The 21,135-nt window shown below is 44.2% G+C and overlaps 1 pseudogene; it reads left to right on the top strand.

Annotated features, from left to right (window-relative positions):
• The window catches only part of LOC114267250 (subtilisin-like protease pseudogene), a 91,975-nt pseudogene extending 72,284 nt beyond the window's left edge, over positions 1-19,691 (top strand).
• Positions 19,692-21,135: the final 1,444 nt, after the last annotated feature.

Here is a 21,135-nt window from a genome sequence, read left to right on the forward strand (position 1 = left end):
TCGCTCGGAGGGACCAAATAAATATTACAGTCCCAAAATAATAAACAAATAAAATTATTACAAAATTTCCTAATTAATTAAAAGAAAGGAAGCAAAAGAAAGAAAAGGGTAGCCACAGCCTCTGCCTCGGGGTGCGCAGATGATGCATGCTCGGAACTTGACTTGCCCGAAAAACCCGTACCGTACCCCTGTCTCCTCTGTTTGTACTGCCTCGTCTTTCTGAAAATTGCCAAAGTATTGGAGCAAGTTCCTTGCGTCCTGCAGAGCACCACCGGCCGGACAGAATTACCACCGGCACTTCACAGTTCCCATCGGCATTTTATTGGATTCACCGGCACTCCAGATAGTGCCGGTCGACACTAAATTCTGCCGGTCGGCAGAAACTTCCTGCAGAAGACAATTTGACAGCAAACAGAGAACAGACAGTGCATGGCATGGAGTTCTTGGACAAATGTAAGCATGGTCATACTTCTTATCATATTTTGAACTCAAAGAAGCATGACCTTCGATCTTTGAGCCATCAATGGTGCATAATGGTTCAAGGGATCAAATTTGCCACTTAATGTAAGGATGTATGCAACAAACAAAATGAAAACCGAGGCCTTATCAAGTTGGAGTCAAAGGTCCCAATGACCGGGAATCGAGGCACATTACATCACTTGAAGTATGAATGGTCCTTGATTTCCACACTTGGTTTGACACCCCAAACCGAGTAAATGCAATGCATGTTATGCTCATAAGGCTCAAATGCACTATGCCACCAAGATGTAAAGCACAACAAGCATTATGCAACCACCATGACAAAATGTATGATGCCAAGCATACAAGGTACAAACATGATGCAAACATGGACCAATTTGACCATGGGATTGATATGCTACAAGGCTTAATGGAATAATCATGCAACAAACATGAAGCAAGCATGCAAGAGGGCCTAAAAGTGATAAAGGTGCAGACCTTTATTCTCCTCTAAACAGCACCAAAAATGCTCAAAATGATAGACAATCAATTCATGTGAACAAGCAAACTTATGGTCCCAAAGTTAAGGCACAAAAGGGGACAACTTTCCCCCACCAACATGACCTCTCATGGCATGATCAAAGCAAGTAAAAAAAGAATTTTTGCATGCAAAATAGGACCCCAAAAACTCCTAATATGGCAGCTAAAGTATCTCCCATGAAGCATATGCACTAAGGCTCATTCCTAGGCATAAGAGGACACACCCTCAAGGTATGAAAGAGGCCATACATGCACACATACAAGAATGATTCTTGGACTAAAATGTGGTCCTTAGATGATGTTAAATCATGAGGGTAATCACAAACATACATGCTAGAAGTCAATATGCTCAAAGCTTTCAAGCCAAAATACAAGGCAACCCTAACAAGCATGTCAAGCATGATCAAATGGATAACCACCAAACTTTAAGCATGGGAAAACAATACTAAAGCTTCATGGGACCAAGCCAACATACACAAGAATCATGGCCTAATCATGATATGTACTTCTAAGCAAAGTAGAGCAATACAAAGCAAGTATTACAAGCATGCAAGGAGGCATAAATCCGGCCAAAAACAGAGGTTGCATATGACCTAAAATGCCTAAAAAAATTCTGAAATGAGGCCAAGGATCATCAAGCACACATGCTACCCTTTTGAGCTCAATAAGCAAGGAAACAAACCATGAAGGGAGAGGGGTGTCCCTCCCCTATGAAAGACTTCAAACCATCCTTTTTTGACACTAAAATACACTAATTTTCAGTGGTCAAAAGACCAAAACACTGAAGTGAACAAAACCTTATGAAAGGAGCAACAAAATGGATCAAACAAGGCCTATGAGGGTGAGTTTGCACTCAAACCACAAAGTGACCTTAATGAAAGTGCTAGAGCAGGAAAATATGAGCCTTTTTCATGTTATATATAAAAGCTAAAACAGCAAGCAAGATAGGTAGAAAACTATTGCAAGTTTGGGGAATAAAAAGCAAGATGCTCACCCTTGAAGAACCCTTGAAGAACAAATGGTCTAGCCCTCCTCTTTTGATCAAAACCAGTCCAAAAACTCAAGAAACAACCCCCCAAGTCCCTCAATCTCGAAATAAGGTGTAATGGTGTGTGTAATGGTGCAAAAGTAAGGTAAAAACCACCTTTTGGGCTAAGAAACACACACAAGAAGGGAGAGAGAGAGAGGTATAGAGATAATATGTATCTATATCTCTAGAGGCTGGTTTTTGCTTCTAACTTTCTAACCTAGAACCAAGAGGAAAGCCCCTCTCTTATAGGACTCCCTCTTGCAAAGCTTATACAACAAGCTTGGCTAGAGGGAAATCCCTCCATACACGTGTATGGAGGGGGGAAGAGTTGGTGCCAGCTATCACAGCTGGCACAAAATATCTCCATAAAGTGGATGAATAGTGGTCGGCTGCCCAAAAATGCTATTTCGGCAAAAAACAGTGCCGACCGGCAACATATTATGCCGACCGGCAATAAAGTGTGCCAACCGGCAAACAAAAGTGCCGATGGAAGAGAAAGACCATCCGGTGGCCTCCAGCCACTGCCGGTGGTGTGTGGGGATGCCTCATAAGGCATTCCCTGCCCTTTCAAGGCAAAACACAAGTGTTCGGTGCAAAACCAGACACTAAACGGTCAAGTTCGGAGATCCTGAGGCAGGGCGCGCGAGTCGAGACCTCCGGGAACTCTGAGCGAACACGATCATGGATAATCACCGTGTGTTCAAACAGTGACGTCCAAGTCTTGAGGACGGTCAAAAATGGGGTGTCTACAACTGCGAGGACAACGGCCTATGAAAAAGGCTTCCACAACGGCCGAAAGATCGGAATTCAGAAGACCAAGGAGAAGCTCGCCGAAGAAGTCTGTCGATGTGAAAATCGCTGATTTAAGCACGGTTGGATCAAGGCCCTTTAGCAAGCGGAGAGTCTCCGGTCAGCAGGGCTGGATTCGGCATTTCCGTTGTATCAATAGAATGATTTTCCCTTCTCTGCATTTGAAATTGAGAAGAGCGATGATGAAGAAGTCGACGAACCGAAGAAAACTTTGTAATACTTTGTAATGCTTTGTAAAAGTGAAGTTATGTATTTACTTGCTAAATTTAATAAAATGCTTGATTTTCAGTTCTTTATAGTAGCGTACTTGTTATTTATATTAGTACGCCCTTTATTTATATTAGATGCATGTGCGGCTTGAACATTCTTATTCGGAATTTGAAAATTTTGTTCGGCACATGCGTAATTTCTGCAGGTCCTTTTTTGGCCCAAAGATTTGGACTGACTCCGAACTCAGAGACTCCAATTGGCTAATCGTGATCTCTACGAAGGGCGCTCCGAATCCGGAGGATTTCTCGGCCTAAAGACGTCTTGCACCGAGGGCGCTCTGAATTCGGAGGCTTTGATTTGGCCAATCGTGATATCCATGAAGGGCGCTCTGAATCCGGAAACTTTCTCAGCTCAGAGACGTCTTGCGCCGATGGGGTTCTGAATCTAGAGACTTTGATTTGGCCAATCATGATATCCACGAAGGGTGCTCCGAATCTGGAGGCTTTCTCAGCCCAAAGACGCCTTGCGCCGAGGGCGCTCCAAATCTGGAGGCTTTGATTTGGCCAAACGTGATATCCACGAAGGGCGCTCCGAATCCGAAGGCTTTCTCGGCCCAAAGACACCTTGCGCCGAGGGCGCTCCGAATATGGAGGCTTTGATTTGGCCAATCGTGATATTCACGAAGGGCACTCCGAATCTGGAGGCTTTCTCGGCCCAAAGACGACTTGCGCCGAGGGCACTCCGAATTCAGAGGCTTTGATTTGGCCAATCATGATATCCACGAAGGGTGCTCCGAATTCGGAGGCTTTGATTTGGTCAATCGTGATATCCACGACGGGCGCTCTGAATTCGAAGGCTTTCTCAGCCCAAAGACGCCTTGTGCCGAGGGCGCTCTGAATCCGGAGGCTTTGATTTGGCCAACCGTGATATCCACGAAGGGTGCTCCGATTCTGGAAGCTTTCTCGGCCCAAAGACGACTTGCGCCGATGGGGCACCATTGAACTACGTGTGATAAATGAACGGGAATCTTTGTATTACAGAAGAAAAAAGATGTACATAGCATTATGTCCCACAAGCCAGGTTAATGATAAAATTTGTGTAAATGTGTGGAATTCCAAGGCCGTGGCAGACTCCTTCCCAACATGTCTTTGAGCCGATATGCCCCTACTCCTGCGATCGAATCAATCTCATAAGGGTCGTCCCAGTTAGGACCTAATTTTCCATCGGCCGGTTTCTTGACAGCTGGCAGTACCTTCTTCAGGACCAACTCTCCTAGTGTGTAGCGGCGCAGCTGAACACGTTGATTGTGCGACTTAGCCAGCTGCTGTTGATACCGAGCCATGGATGCGAGGGCACGATCTCTACGTTCTTCAATTAAGACTAAGTCCAAGGCCAGCATCATATCCTTTTGGCCCATATCGAAAACTGCCGATTTCAGGGTTGGGAGGCCGATCTCCAGAGGTATGATGGCCTGGGTTCCGAAGCAGAGAGCAAATGGAGTTTCCCCAGTAGACCGCCTTGGCGTAGTTCGATGAGCCCATAACACACTTGGCAATTCCTCGACCCATTTTCCTTTGGCCTTTTCTAGCCTCTTCTTGATGCCGTCCAAGATAGATTTGTTAGAGGCTTCATCCTGACCATTGCTTTGTGGATAAGCCGGGGTAGAAAAGTAAGGCCGTATACCATACTTGTTGCACAGCTCTCGGTAGACGCCACAATCGAATTGGGTGCCGTTTTCTGAGATAAGTGCTCTTGGAATGCCGAACCTTGTTATGATGTTTCTCCAAACGAATTGCTTCACGTCGGTGTCTCGGATGTGGGTTAGTGCCTCTGCTTCTACCCATTTTGTAAAATAATCTGTCGTGACAATCAAAAATCGCTTGTTACCTAGGGCACGAGGCAGTGGTCCGACGATGTCGAGTCCCCATTGGGCGAACGGCCATGGACTGGTTATGGAGCTCAGCTCTTTAGCAGGCAGGTAGGTCAAAGGAGAGAACTTCTGGTATTGTTTGCACTTTTTCACGTAGCATTCGGCATCTGCTCTCATTGTCGGCCAGTAATATCCCTGTGTCACGGCTCGGTGGGCCAACGACTGCCCGCCAGAATGGGCGCCACAGCTGCCCTCATGTATTTCATTCAAAAACTCTTCAACTTTGTCTGGGTGCACACATTCCAAATATGAGCCAGAGAGGGATTTTTTTATAAAGCCTTCCTTGCGAGTCCAAGTAGTAGCGCAAAGCTTTGTTTCGCAGCTTGTGCGCTTCTTTCTTGTCTTCTGGGAGCTATTTGGAAGAGAGGAACACGGTAATGGGATCCATCCAACTTGGTCCAAGTTCTACAACATTGACCTGGAATTCCTTTGAAGAGCCAATGCTCGGCTTTGGGATGAATCCTACCTCGATGGTTCATTTAATCTCCGAGTTGATGGCGGAGGCTAGGCAAGCAAGGGCATCTGTATGTGTGTTTTGATCATGTGTTATCTAGTTCAGCTCATGATGGTCAAATTTTGCCAGCAAGGAGTTGGCCGTTTTCATGTAAGCCGCCATACGGTCGTTTCTTGCCGCGTACTCCCCCTTTAGCTGATTGATCACCAGTTTTGAGTCACAAAATACAAGCAAACACCGAGTGCCCAGAAGATGTGCATTTCTCAAACGGGCTAGAAGAGCCTCATATTCGGCTTCATTGTTTGATGCTTCGAAGCCGAGCTTGACAGCTTGCTCAATTATTGCACCATCTGGAGCCATGATCACAACTCCTACTCCATTGCCCCGCTGGTTGGATGATCCATCACAGTACAACTGCCAAATGTCCCCGACATAAATCCTCCAGTTCGGCTCCGATCGACTCTCCTTAATGGACTTGAAATCGGCAAGACCCCCAGTGAATTCAGTAACAAAGTTGGCAAGAACCTGTCCCTTGATTGAAGTTCTTGGTAGAAACTGAATGTCGTATTGGCCGAGTTCAAGAGCCCACTTTGAAACACGTCCTGACGCTTCCGCACTTCGTAGTACTGATCGGAAGGGATAGTCTGTTAGGACCCCAATGTTGTGGCCCTGGAAGTAATGCATCAGTTTTCTTGCCGCCATGACTAGGGCAAGGATGAGTTTTTCCAGCGGAAGGTAGCGTGTTTCAGCGTCAACCATAGCCTTGCTTACGTAATACACTGGCCGCTGCTCCCTCAGCTCTTCCTTTATCAGTACGGCGCTGGCGGCCCTGTCGGAGACTACCAAATACAAAATGAGCGGGTCACCAGCAGTAGGTGTTGACAAGAGTGGTACTGACCGAAGGTAGGTCTTAAGCCCGTTGAAAGCGGCTTCGCATTTGGCGGACCATTCAAAAGTCTTGCCTTGCCGTAGTGTATGGAAGAATTGTCGGTAGCGATCTGTGGACCGACTGATGAACCTGTTGAGTGCAACGGCCATCCCCATCAACTTTTGAACCTCTTTTATCGAATGGGGGGAGCCAAGTTCCAAGATTGCTGTAATTTGTCTCGGGTTGGCCTCGATTCCTCGGTGGTTGACAATGTAGCCCACGAACTTACCAGAGCCGATTCCAAACGCACATTTGGAAGCATTCAGCTTCATTTTGTATTTTCGTAAAATGTCGAATGTATTCTCTAGATCGGCTATATGATTCTGTTCTTCCTTGGATTTGACCACCATGTCATCAATGTACACTTCCATAGTGTGGCCAAGTTGTTCCTTGAACATGTTAGTGACCAGCCTTTGGTAGGTTGCCCCTGCATTCTTCAGCCCAAAAGGCATGACCTTGTAGCAGTAGGTTCCTCTTGGGGTGAGAAATGCAGTTTTGTCCTGGTCTTCTGGATGCATGGCGATCTGATGGTAGCCTCTGTAAGCATCGAGGAAGCTCATACGTTGATGGCGAGCCGTCGCATCGACAAGTTGGTCGATTCTGGGTAGAGGAAAACAATCTTTAGGGCAAGCTTTGTTTAGGTCGGTAAAATCGACACACACTCGCCAAGTCCCGTTTTTCTTCTTCACCACCACTGTATTAGAGAGCCACGTAGGGTAGGTTACTTCTCTAATTGCCCCGGCGGCAAGTAGCCTGTCAACCTCCTCAACAACGGCGGCAGTGTGTTCTGCGTCTGACCGCCGACTTTTCTGAATAATCGGCTTGCATTTTGGATCGACATTCAACTGGTGCTGAGAAACTGACGGATCGATACCTGGCATCTCATACGAAGTCCAGGCAAAGACATCCAGGTTACTGAGTAGGAAAGAGACCAACTGCTGTCTGTCGGCCTGATTTAGGAAGGAGCCGATCATGAAGAACTTGTCCGGGCTTCCATCGATTTCAACTTGGTCTAAACCTTCCGTGGCCTTTTCATTTATGAGCCGCCCAACATCGTCGAGGCTCTCTTGATCTGGGACCTCAATGGAATTCACCTGCAGTTCCTTTGGCGTTTTGGCAACAAAGAGATAACATACTTGTGCCGATTTCTGGGAGCCGCGGATTTGCTCAATACCGCGCTTCATTGGGAAGCGTAGCAGCTAATGGTAGGTGCTTGGCACGGCTTGCATTGTATGCAACCAGGATCGTCCCATGATGAGATTATACGGCGATGGCAGCTTGACGACCAAGAATTCGACATCCACTGTTCGGGAGCCTGCTCGAACAGGTAGCTTGATTTTCCCCAACGGATACTCTGGATTGGCATTGAAGCCGAATAGCGGATAAGGGGTAGAGAGAGATCGGATTCGGAGAAACCGAGTTAGGTAAAAGTCTTAGGGCATGTTTGATTGGATGGATTAGAGCATGAGATTGGGATTATTAATTTGTGGGCCCAATTATCCTATGTTTGTTTTAACATTTTGGTTTAGGATTATTAATCCAATGGATAATTAATCCAACAAATTTGTGGGATTATTAGTAATGGGGTAGACGTAGGATTATTAATCCAATGGATAATTGATCTAATTGAATAGTGAATACCACACTAATTTGATAGGATTATTAATACTTCACTATTAATCTTCTGAATCAAACATGGCCTTATAGTACATAATCTCCGAAGTGCTCCCCGAGTCAATGAGTACACGCTCAACTGTGAACCGGTTTACGCGTAACTCAATTATCAAGGGATTAATGTGGGGCAGTGTTACTCCGGCCAAATCTGAATCATCAAAAGTAATGCCCTTGGCTTCGTGGGGCCGTTTAGCCAGGGTGAGTTGGTTTTAAGGCTCAAACTCTGACTGGGTCGCGTGCACCGCTGATGACATCAGCAGGCTGTATATCATGTGGATTACACCGGGCGAAGGTGAATCCTGTCTCAAGGCTATTGCTTTGTTTGGGACTGCCGGTGCTTTGAATTTCTTGGGTAGCACTGCCTTTGCAATCCGTCGTACAAAAGGATTATGTTGATCTTCATCCGAGCTGTTTCTTTTTCGCTTAAGCCTTATACGGGGCCTCTCTTCAGAAGAGCTGAAAGTTTCAGCTCATCCCTTCTTCTTGGGCTCCGGGGGTAATGAGTCGGAGTTGCTATTAGTGTCTTGTTGTTGGGCTCGTGATCGTCGACCATCTGTCCTCATGGGTTGCTCCGGGCCTTGGTGTGCGGCTTGTTTGGACTTCGCCACCTCCGGGGCCAAATCCTGGCGAAGACGCTCGTTCTCTACGCTCATATTCTCCAACCTTGGTTCGTTTTGCTTTTCCTGTTCCATGATCGCTTGCATTGCTTCATGCTCTAGAGTCGAATGTGAGGCAAAGTTCAGGGCGTGTCTTACGGGGATGGTTTCCGGTCCAAGCATGGTTGTTGGAGTGAGGTTGTCTCTCTGCGTGGTTTCATGAATGACTATCAGAGGGCCCTCCGTTACGCCCGCTATGGATGTGTTTGAGTATTTCCACAGACGGCGCCAATTGTGGAGAAGTGGTTTTTGGAAATACTCTTCTGATCTTGGGGAGCGCTCGTGATCCTCCGATAGTCACCTGAAAGGAAATAAACACCCCGGTCGGGCGTGCCGAAATTAGCACTCCGACGGACAAGTCAGTCCCAAGCTCTAGGTTACTTGTATTCTAAGTTCAATACCACAATTATCACACATACCTTTCCAAGATTGCAGGTCTCCTATTTATAGTATTCTCCTCGGGTCTGGGAGCCTGGTCCACTCCTAGCCCCTATAATGCATTCCTACACGGCACTTATTAGTAGGAACGCCGGCTCTTATACTCGGCCCCTCAACTGGATAGGGTAAATGCCGAATAGAAGTCACGTTCGGGGCCAACTTGTCTTACTCTCGTTGATCCAGAACTTATTCGGCTCCCACACGGAGAACTTCCCCGTTGTTATTTCTCCCTTCGGGGTGATCTGCTTCGACAACTTGGAGGCTGACGTTTTTCCCGTTCTTTGAACGTCGTACCTCTCGTACGGGTGGGCTCTCTGCTGCGATTCATTGCAGTATCAAGCTCAGCCAAAGTTCGAGCTTCTCCTCTGCTATTGAAGAAAACTCCATTTGACATTCACACTTATCTAACCCCACGCAACAAAATTGTTTTAAATCGAGTCTGAACACAGTAAGTGAAGATTACTAGTGCACAGAGTTCGGGGCGATTTATTTCTAATCCTTGCAGTGACCCCGAAGCGATTTCATTAACACTGAACTCCAAAAGACGGACGCCAATCGATATTGGCCACAGCCACCCCATGTACTAATTTTTGGCTTTTTGGAGTTAAAATGGCCTAATTATCTAAACGGCAATTATAGATGGGCTGACAATCTCCGGATTCGGAGCCCCTGGTGCATGACACCTTTGGGCCGATTAAGCCTCCGAATTCGAAGCCTTATCGGTGCATTGACCGTGCCTGACGTATACCAAATATATATTTAATGAAGAATGCTCATGACAAGTCAGCATACAACCGCTCGGAATTAAATGCCTAGTTGACTCGGGCCGGTCAATGTTTATACAATGAAACACACGCAAACACGTGTGTGCTGAATGCAAATTACAATGAAACATTTAAAATAGGACATTTTATTCAATCAGGCAATAATTACATAATTACATAGTATTTTTATATGGCGTCGCCCTCATCACTCTTCTCGACTTCAAAAATGAAAAACGGAAAATGTTTACGTCGGTAGAGTGGCAATGCCGAATCAATGCCCGACGCTCAGAGAGCTTCTGCGGCTTGAGATGCCTTGATCTAATTGTGCTTAAATCCATGATTTTCACATCGGCAAACTTCTTTGGCGAGTTTCTCTTTGGTCTTCTGAATTCCGGTTAGTCGGCCTTCATGAAAGCCTTTTTCATAAGCTGCGGCTCTCGTAGTCTCAATTGCGAACATGTTATCTGTATTACGATCGGTGATCGCGTCACCAATCAGCCTTTGAGTAACCCTCTCTTTGACAACCGGGTTGGGGTGGCTGGTTGATTGGGGGCCGGCAGACTTGGTTTTCCTTAGCTCATGCTCGGCCTTCTCGGCCCGAGCTTCTAACTTCCGTATGCGCCCATCTCTCTGTTCTATGTCGCGGCAAGCAACGCGGAGACGCATGCGGATCTCATAAGCCGTGTACAGTCCCCTCACCGTCCCGTGAATGCCTTCACGAAACACTTCAAAGTCCGGCCAACCTACCATTGACTGCTAGACTTCGGGTGGAAAAATCCGTCGAGCAAACTCAACTGCCACATTTGGATCTCGAATGATCGAATCCGCCTCTGTCATTGGTCTATTACCCACGAAGACCGCGAAACTCAATGCGCGAGGAGTCGCGTCAGATTCCCTTCCAAGACGGGGTTGAGGAGACTTACGTTGTGCTGTTTGTCCCTCCTGGGTGACCTACTTCGACGACGAGGAAATTGGTGTCTCTCCCGATTCCTCGAAGTCCTACTGCCCATGCGTGAAGGTTCACCCCTTCGACTCATGGCACCTCCCAGCTTAGTTAGCATCTTTGCTTCACCTCTTTTATTGAAGAAAAGCTTATTTGACATTCGCACTTGTTTAATCTTCCTCAAAGAGCTGGACTGAGTTGCTAACTGAGCACATAAATAGGACCCTCGTTCATGAAGTACACACCCATTTATTCCCTACGAGGGCAGCACCTCCGAGGTAATCTCATTAATATTGAAGCGTCAACAGCCCGGTGCCGACTAAGTCATATGCCCCAATCTCCCCATAAACTACTGATATTCGGCGTTCTACGTTCATGAACCAGCTGGGGCAAGGGTAGATTCATCAATCTAGATGGCTTGAATGCCCCAGCCGTTCCACGAATCGATTCTACAGTATAAGATTCATAAGTAAAATGTTATTCGGCGTTCTACGTTCATGAACCAGCTGGGCAAGGGCAGTTCATCAATCTAGATGGCTTGAGTATCCCAGTCGTTCCATGAATCGATTTATCTGTACAGTAGTCATGAATTCATTTTGTTTATGATTAAATCAGATCCCTAATTTTAATCAGCTGTCAAGTCTGCCGTCTCACATAATCTTGACATTCTGTTCTAACTGCTAATTCTCCTCACTATATACTCATAGAGCAAACAATACGAGAAATAATATGAGAGCATATAAAATTTTCATTCATAAATCGGGCGCTAGCAGCGGACATTTTACGTATGAAAATCCAAAAAAGATGAAAGTCAACTAACAAAAAACATACATTGAAATCGAGTATAGCCTAACAAAACTAGAATGTCACCCAAATCAAGTCTCAGGATCAGACTCAAGCGGCTCAACGTCCACTTGCTCGTATGGAATTGGCATGGCCAATGTAACTCTAGCGGCAGCAAGGGCTTTGAGCTAGCCGTGTCTGAATCCCCGATTCTCAAATTTGGGGACTTCTTCTATGTAGTCATTAAAAGCGGCGCTCTTCCTAGCCTCGAACGCCGCGGAAGCCTCAAATTCAGTTTTTTCCTTGGCCTGCTTCAACCCTTCCAACTCGGCCTCCAGTTTCGTAAACGCCTCCTTGGCTAACCTGAGCGATTCCTCGCTCGCGTTTGTCCTCTCCTCGGTATCAGCCCTGAGTTGATCAGTAGTCCTGGCCCTTTCCTTCTCAGCCTCTGCCCGTGCACTTTCCATTGCGGCTCTCATTGCCTCAAACTCCGCCTGGTCCTTTGGCCATCGACTTCCGATTGCAAACGGCCAATCCTTTCGACAGCGTCACGCTGGCGTCGGCCTAATTCGGCGATCTTTCCAACTGTCTGCAAAACAAAGGATTGTCACATTCCAAGAAACATCAAATGAAAACCAAAAGATCGCCACATTCCAAGGATAAACATGTACCAGAAGGGCCGAATGAGTAGCTAATGTTACCGTTGCCAAGTCCGGCTCAGAACGAAAGGTCGCTTTGTCAGCCGGCAAGGAGACTGCGGTGGCCAAGCTCAATGCCACACCTGGATCTTTCAAAGCCGACGCTTCAGAAGAGATCGGAATGTTTTTTTGTCTTTGGTTCAATAATGAAAAGGGCAACCACAGCCGACTCCTCTAAGCGTGGCCACTTATCAACAGGGACCTCTTCGGAGCCGTCCTTGTCCTCGGCGCTTCTTTTTTTGCCTCGATCCTCCGAAATCGGCCGCTCTTCTGTAATCAGGCGCTCGACATCCTTTTCCGTCTCGGCGACGACAACCTGAGCCGATTCCTCTACAACAGTATGTTACAGAACAGTAGGTTGAACAGACTCAGTCGGAACAAGTTCCGAATGGATGGCCTCGGCCTTTTTTCGGGCGGCCATGCGTTCGTCGTTCCTCTTCCGTGCCATCTGGATAATATTTTCCCTAGCCATATCTTCAGAGTAATCGCTGGGAAGGTCTCCCAAGTTTGAAAAAATATCTTCGAAGGCGTCCCCTCGGCCTGATGTAGACGAAGGGTCAGAAGAGTTCAATCCGACTTTCTCAAAGGCCGAATTGACAGCTTCGTCAACTTCCGCGGCCAACCGGTCCGAATCCTCGGCAATTGGTACGGCCACTTGTTCTTCCGCGTATTTAGAATCAGATGACTCTAAACCGATCTACCTCAAGTTTTTGAAGCTGGGGAAGATGAGGGCAGCAAGTTGATTGTCGCCTCGTGCGATCGGAATGTTGTCTGTCGCCGAGAACGTTATGTAAGTCGGCTCGTACCGCAGGAGAAATGTGGATAGCCCTCCCTTGTTTTGAAGATTTGGATGGCCGACGAACTGTAGTGCGGTTTTGATTTTTGCGAGCACGACGTCGTCGTCTGAAACCAACACTCTCTTCAAATCGCTGCCTGCACAAACAAAACGATAAGATGAACATAGTGCCGAAAACATATACATGTGTAGACATCCCATTTTTGACCGTCCTCAAGACTTAGACGTCATCGTTTGAACACCCGATGATCATCCATGTTTGTGTTCGTTTTGAGTTCTCGGAAGTCTCGGTTATGCGCCTTGCCTCAAGATCTCTTAGCCTTGCCTCATGATCTCTTAACTTGTTTGTTTTGTGCTTGCTTGTGGACCAAACACTTGTGTTTTTGGCTTTAGAGGGTAGGAAGTGGCCTGTTAGCCATCCTCTCAACCCACCGGCCATGGCCTGAAGCCACCGGCCTTGTTTTCTTGCCACCGACCAAATGTATTGGTCGATCGGCGCTGAATTTGGTCAATCGGCCAGTTTCTTGGTCGATCGGCAACTTTTTCTGGCCGAGGCCTTTTCTTTGCCTTTTTCAGGCATTGTGCATGCCAGCTGTGCCAGTTGGTGAGCACAGACTCTGCCCTCCATACACGTGTATGGAGGGATTTCATCCTTACACTTAGCTTCTCTAAGAAGCTTAGAAATTGATCTTCTATAAGAGGAGGGCCTCCCCTCCCCTTTCAGGGGTTCAGCAATCTGATATAGGGCATATATATCACCCTCTCTCTAGATAGTTGTGTGAGTAATAGTGTTCTAAAGGGTGTTTTTGTTCATATTTTTTGCACTAAGGCACCTAATGTTACACTATCCTTTAGTTACTGAGGTGCTAAGGAGTTGATTTTAGAGTTTTTGAGTGGGTTTTGATCAGAAGGAGGTACTGGAGTTGGTGTTCTTGAAGTGTTCTTCAAGGGTGAGAAACTACTCTTTTATTTCCCATTTTTGCTCAAACTTTTAGCAATACTTGCATGCTATTTTAAGCTTAGTGTCCTACATAAAAAAGTTCTATATTTTCATGCTTGAGACGTTTCATTAAGGTCACTTTTGTGTTGGGGGTTGTCTACCCCTCTTAGGCCTTGTTTGGGCTCATTTTGTGCCTCTTCCTTTTGGCTTTGGAACATTTCTTGTTTCAACCTTCTCACCACTGAAATCCAGAGGATTTTCAGTGGTGGAGAAGTGGTTTTGAGGTCTTGTATAAGGGAGGGACACCCCTCTCTCCTTATGTCTCATTTGCTTGCCTTAAGGGGTCATAATGGTAGCATATTTACTTAGTTTGTTTTAACTCCATTTTAGCAAGTATTTGGTGTTGTTTGGTCATGTTGTACCTCTGTTTCATGTTGATTTGATGGCCTCATGCATACTCCATGCACTTGTCTTGCAATCCTCTCATTTGCCATAACATGTATCTTGCATTTGGACTATCATGCTTGCATATCTTGACTCGACCCAAAGGAACTTTTAGTCATATTTCAACATGTTAAAGCTCTTTTTGGTGTCATTTTGATCATATATGTCATGTTTTGTATAGCCTTAGTTCATCCTAGCTTGTTAGCTTTGAAGGCCTAAGTCGCATGATTACATTACTTGGCTCATTTTCATGATTTGGCATCATTTCACGTGAGATTTCAGTCCATATAATGTGGCCATGCATTCACATTCATAACATTCTCCATGCATTAGAAGGTTTGTGTTTTATGTTTCAAGATTGGACCATTGTGCATGCCTTTATGCTTAGACCATTTAGATACCATCTAAGTGGGTTTTTGAGTTTGTTTCAACATGCCATAACTCTGTTTTCCATTGCTTAAATCATGCCATGTTTGGTTGTATTAGGCGTAGTATAACACCTCTTTGATAACGTTGCATGCCCCATTGTTTTGGCATTGTATTCTAGCTTGTTTTGGCTAGCTTTGAGCTCCCTTTTGGTCTTGCTTGGACCTGCCTCGGGACTGTTTTAGGTCCTCTTGGCCCTTTGGGGCTTGCTTCACATAGCCATGGCTTATGCCCCTTGGCTAGTCTCAAGTTTTAGGCTCCTTTGTATGCTTTACTTGCATGGCTTGGTTGATTTGGCATCATCCCTTGAATATTTTCAGAGCTAATCATGCTTGTTACATGTCCATATTTGTCTCTTTTAAATGTGCTTAAGAGTCGACCTTTTTTGTGCCTAAGTGTTGGACCTTTACATGCGCATGTTTGGGTGTGTTTTGTCCATCACTTCTTGGCACTTTGGCCACTGTTTTGGCACGGCTGAGGTCTGCCCATTTCAGTTTAAGTCCATTGAGCATGTTTGCTTTCATGATATTTGCATGCTTTTATTGTATCATGTTTGCATGTTTGGTATATCACATGATATTTAGCTAATTGTATTACATAGCATTGTTGTATACTTGGCGTGCCCATGTTACATTAGCTTAAATTGCATGCTTAGGTTGCATTGCATTTGGCATGCTTGCTACCTTAGTCTTGTGTGCATACTTGAGTCCTATTGCATTTGGCATGCTTAGGTTGCATAGCATTGCTTTTGCATTACATTTGGCATACATGCATTGTATTGTGTTTGGTTTGGGGTGTCAAACCAAACATGAGGAATGAGGGAAGTTCATACTTGAAATGACGAAACGTACCTCAATCCTCGGTCGCCAACGCTCTTGATCAAATATGATAGAGTTCAAGGCATTCATGTGTTTTATTGCATTTACTCCACATTGATTTGCACACTTGGCACCTTTGGCCATCATGCATTGAAATGCGTGATTGGTGGTCCGAGGGTCGAGAGCCATACTCCCTTGAGTTCATAGTATCATAGGGAGGGTGGTCGTGCATACATTGTCTCGTAAACGCCTTGCCATGCACTTTTTGTCCTCTGCTGCAGCAAAAACAACATTCTGCAGGAAGGGATGGCTGGTCGACCATCTTCAGTGCCAGCCGGCTAACTTAATCTGGCCGAGAGATCCACTTTTGGTCGATGACCATTTTTCCCATGGCCGGTGACTCCATCTTTTGGTCGGTGACCTCCCACAGTGCACAGGGAGTGTTTCAGAAACATCCTAAGGATTTTCACAATTTTTAGAGATGCAAAACAGTGCAAGCAGAGGCAACATGCGGCATGGCAACGGGTTTCTGAGCGAGGCAATCGAACATGCATCAGTCAATCATTTCGAGGCAGAGCTGCGGCAGCCTCTTTAGTTTCATACTTAGATTGTTTTGTAATTAATTTGTTAATTAATTAAGAGTTTGTAATAATTAATTAGCTAGGATAGTTGATTTATTTGGTTTGTATTATTCTTTCGGACCCTCCGTCGAGAGGGCGAATTTGTAATAAGTGTGTGTGTGTGTGTGTGAATGTTTTCCAACCCCACGTCTTTCTCCCTTTTACTTACCTGCTTTTGATGGTTAGTTTTAGGTCATGTTTCAATTAGCATACTTATGTTAGCATGTTTGCATACATTCGTTCGTATTGCACGCACCGGGCTCGGCGCATCATACTAATTGCATAGTATTTTAATTCCAACTTGAATACGTGTATCGAATTGTCACATTTCACATGCCATTCTTAGATTAGCCGAGCCTATTCTAGTTGCATTTTGCGTGTGTTGCATTAGTCATCTTAACATGAACTAGGATCATGCATGATTTCTAACTAGTTTCTTGTTTTGGCTCGGAGTACTAGGTAAGATTTTACGCTTTAACATCTTGCATGAGTGTAAGTGTTGCCATGTTAGCATGCTTGCCATGAGGCTACCTGCTTAAGTGATATAAACTGTCTGAATGCCTGTGGGTAAAGGTTAGATTACTCGAATTGGAACAATTCATCAAAATATGTGTTTTAAGCCCACTTAAGAGTGGCAAAATCATATTTTTCTATGCCCACTCGAGGGTGGCAAATCCACGTCTTAGCCTACTTGTGAGTAGCACCATCAAACCATTTTCAAACAAACAAACATGAAATGTTTTATTCCAACTTAGGCAATCTAGTCTATACTTGTGTGTTGTGCGCATCACATAGTAAATTCTAGCTAATAACCGAAATAAGAACACATGTGTTTTCAAAAACAAAATATCATGCTTAGTACAGGCCGATCTTTGATCGGGCGAGCGGGGATACTCATAGATGACCTTCCCCAATCATACCCAAGTTCCCGAGCCGAGGTAACTTTGGTGATGACGGACACATGGCCTTAGGCACGAGTCAGGGTTTCCTAAATTCTCCCAAAATAAAATATTTAGGTGGTGACTCTGTATCTGGCAAAGCAGTCCATGTTTGGCACTTCTTTCTTAAAAATCAATTTTCCAAAACGATTTGTCGGATTTGGACTCTTCAGTGATTTATCAGTCTCACATTGCACTTTGCGGGATTAGATTCAGAACCGTGACATTTGAGTCCGAACTGTAGAAGCAAGGCCCTTGGGGCGCGTCTACAACATGTGAATATGAAAAGCAAAGTGATCTAATCGGTCACCTGGTTCGTCTTTTTTCCTCGGCACTGTGTCTAGGCGATCTTCGCCTTCGCCGAACTCCCAGTTGCCGCGGACAACGACCGTCACGTCGTCGACACGCTTGCCAGAGCTGGCGAGCATAGTCACTAAGTGATGATCAGTATCCTTAGCTCTAAGAAAGTAGCGCCCTAGCCGGCCAATAGATTTGGCTAGGGCGTAACAGTACCGAATGGCAAGAATACCTAAATTGGTCTTAAGACGACGATTTAGTTCTACGATCCCCATTATGATGCGAAAGAAATTGACATTGGGCTGGGAAGGGATTAGACCCCAATATCTAAGAACGACCCTCAAAAGTGGGTGAAGAGGAAAGCGGACTCCGCCCTCAGCAATTGATAGGAGAGGAAAGACAATTGTGCTCTCATCTTCCCTCTGCATATCAATGATGCTATCTGCCAAAAGTGACAGATAGACGTCATCAGGGATGGAGAAATGGCGTCGAAAGCCGAAGATTCGATCTGCCGAAAGGAGCTCTTTCAGATGTTTTGCCATTCTTTTTAAGCCAAATCCAAGGATTACGGGAAGTTAAAAGCAAATAAAGAAGCGGGATCAAAAATGAAAGAGAAGAAGACTTACAGGAGATAAAGGGAGAAGCGAGAAACAAGGAGTTGTAGAAGCCACGAAGAGATAGAGTTGCACTAGAGGGCGAGCAAGATATCTTTTGAACATTCAGGACATACACTTGAAGAGACAATTTCAAATCATATTAAATGGAAGCAGTGTACGAAGGGGCGGGAAAGCGTTACAATGACTAAGAAGGGTGTGCGCATTCTTACACGCATTGGTAAGAGGGTTAACCACCGAATTTTTGACTTTCCAGGCTAAAAGCCAAACACGCCGACTAACTGATGCTAGTAGGGTGTTTAGGGGGCAATTGTGGAAGTCGGATTATATTAGACCCATAGGGACGGATGTGAGTCCGGTCCGAAATGTAACCTCTATTTGGCATATACCCCAGCCAATCAAGGAGCCGAATAAAATAATCAGTATCCCAGCCAGTAGAACAGACGCCGAGTAGAGGTACATGTGACGGAACAAGGATGGGCCCAGCCTAAAGGCCCAAAGAAAATACTATAAATACGGGATCACCCATTAGAGAAATGTATGTGAGAATTATTACACTTTACTTAAAATATAAGCCATTCAGAGATTAGAGACTCATTTGCCTGTCGGAGTGCAAATTCTGGCACCCCCGACCGGAGTGTTTATTCATTTTTTAGGTGACTAGAAGAGGATCACTAGCGTCTCCTGGGATCAGAAAAGTATTCCTAAACCACTTCTCCACAAGCACTTTTTCTATCTTTGAGAGATAACTGACTTAATCATCGGAGTGCCCCCGGATGGACGAACCACCGCCAGAATCTTTTCTTTATGTTGTAGGTTATTCAGGTGCCATCTATTCTGCCGGTGCTCTCCAGTTGAATACTGAGTTGGCAGTGTGGTCGGAAATACACACACACAAAAGGTTATTACCAGTTGCCGTCTTTGCTATTGGTGCAGGCCATGTCAACCCATCAAAGGCAATGGATCCGGGATTTGTTTTTTATCTTAAACCTCTTGATTACACACCTTACTTGCACGGCTTGGGTTAGACAGACAAAGATATTGGATTTATCACAAGCAGCACGGTAAATTGCTTGAATGTATCGATCATACCAGAAGCATAACTAAATTATCCTTCACATTCTATCACATTGGGGTCTGGCAATAAAGCATACACAAGGACAGTGACGAATGTTGGGCCGGCGAGTTCATCTTATATTGCCTTCTTTTCTATTTCACAAGGTATTCAAGTGTTGGTCAGTCCTAGCATTCCCCAATTCACCGAGGTGAACCAGCAAATGACATATCAACTGACATTTATCCGCCTTTCCAATAGCCCGAACGCAACATTCGTCCAAGGTTCTTTGGTTTGGGCATCTATTCACAGCAACCACTCTGTTTGTATCCCAATATCTCTTAAGTTGGTGTGGGGAAAAATGAGGCAAAGGGGGCTCAGGCATGCAAGTATTGCCGAGTCCAAAGGCTATAACTCCCTTTTATAAGTATCTTTTCAAAACCAATTTCTTGGTGTGGTGGAATTGAATTCCTAATGTAAGCTAACTTATGGTGTTTATCTGTTTTACGAGTAAAAATTGAGTGTAATGGTGATATTGCTGATGTGATATCACCAATATATAATAAAATTTTAAGGTTAATCTTATATTTCATGCATAATTGTTTGTCACATACACATTGAGGGCAAAATATAAATAAATAATTGGATAACAATACTAATGACATGTCACTGCTATATTGAAGTTTTTTTCCCTCTTAGAGCATCTCCAATGCACTAGGCATATAATACTTGTTAGTTAAAATGCCTAGTGTGATTCACTTTTTTCAATTCCAATGCACTAGGCATATGATTAGGCATTTTGGCTCAACTCATATTCACTAGCTACATGTAGCTAGCCTTCAACGCTAGGCAAAATGTATTCAATCATTAGGATCATTTCCCTCCATCTTTGTTGTTGATGTGGCATTCTATAAAATTAATAGTATTTGGATAAATAGCTAAAATAAAGAGCATGGTTGGAGTAAAAACATAAAACAGTTGATAGGCAAAATAAAATATATACTTTATAGTAATATTTAGATAGGTAAAATGCTTACTACCGTTGGAGATGCTCTTACTAAATGAAATTAATTAAGTAAAAAATGTAGAGATTCTAAAATTTCTATTAAAATTTTTACTAAACACTCACATGGTATGGGGCCTATATGGGATAAAAAAATTGTACCTTTTAAAAAAAAAAATTAAAAATTACACTTTAGTGCATGTTTTAAAAAAAAAAAAATTATAAATCAGTGATTAACTTCACGAAAAGACTACTGATTTGCAATTTTAGCTCATTGACATGACGCTGTTTTATTCATTATGCAATTATAGAGTTAAGTTCCCATCATTGTCCAAATTAACTACCACAACTGATTAACAAAGCCCAATTAATTTATGCATTATAGTTAGCACCTTTTATAATTCTACAATTAGAGGTGATTGAGAATAAGATGTTTAGTCACTCTCCATTGGAAGACATAGAGTGGTCACATACCACATCATGCTTTCGTGTTGCAACACGTATTGACATGTGAAATTTTTAATAATTTAAAACTTCATAAACTTGAAAAAAATTAATTGAGAATTTTAATCTCAAACGTCTAGCAACAATGTATATATTAGATAAAAATATTATATTTATTTTTAAGTAAAAAATCTAAGTAATTGATATAAAGAGAATAAGATTTTAGTCCCGTCTCCATTATTAAATCACAGTCTTCTTGGTTGAATTGTTGTCCCACCTCCTTGCAATTTCTACACTTTGGTCGGATCATTATCTAACCATCACCAATGTATAGTTCTAAAAATCATTTGTTGGTGTCATTGTTTTACTTTTGATTTTTTGGAACAGATATATATCACCTCTTTATTTCACTAAACTTTTTTAC

This window comes from Camellia sinensis, chromosome 13 (genome assembly GCF_055761805.1).
Source record: "Camellia sinensis isolate YWXY chromosome 13, ASM5576180v1, whole genome shotgun sequence".
Taxonomy (NCBI): domain Eukaryota; kingdom Viridiplantae; phylum Streptophyta; class Magnoliopsida; order Ericales; family Theaceae; genus Camellia; species Camellia sinensis.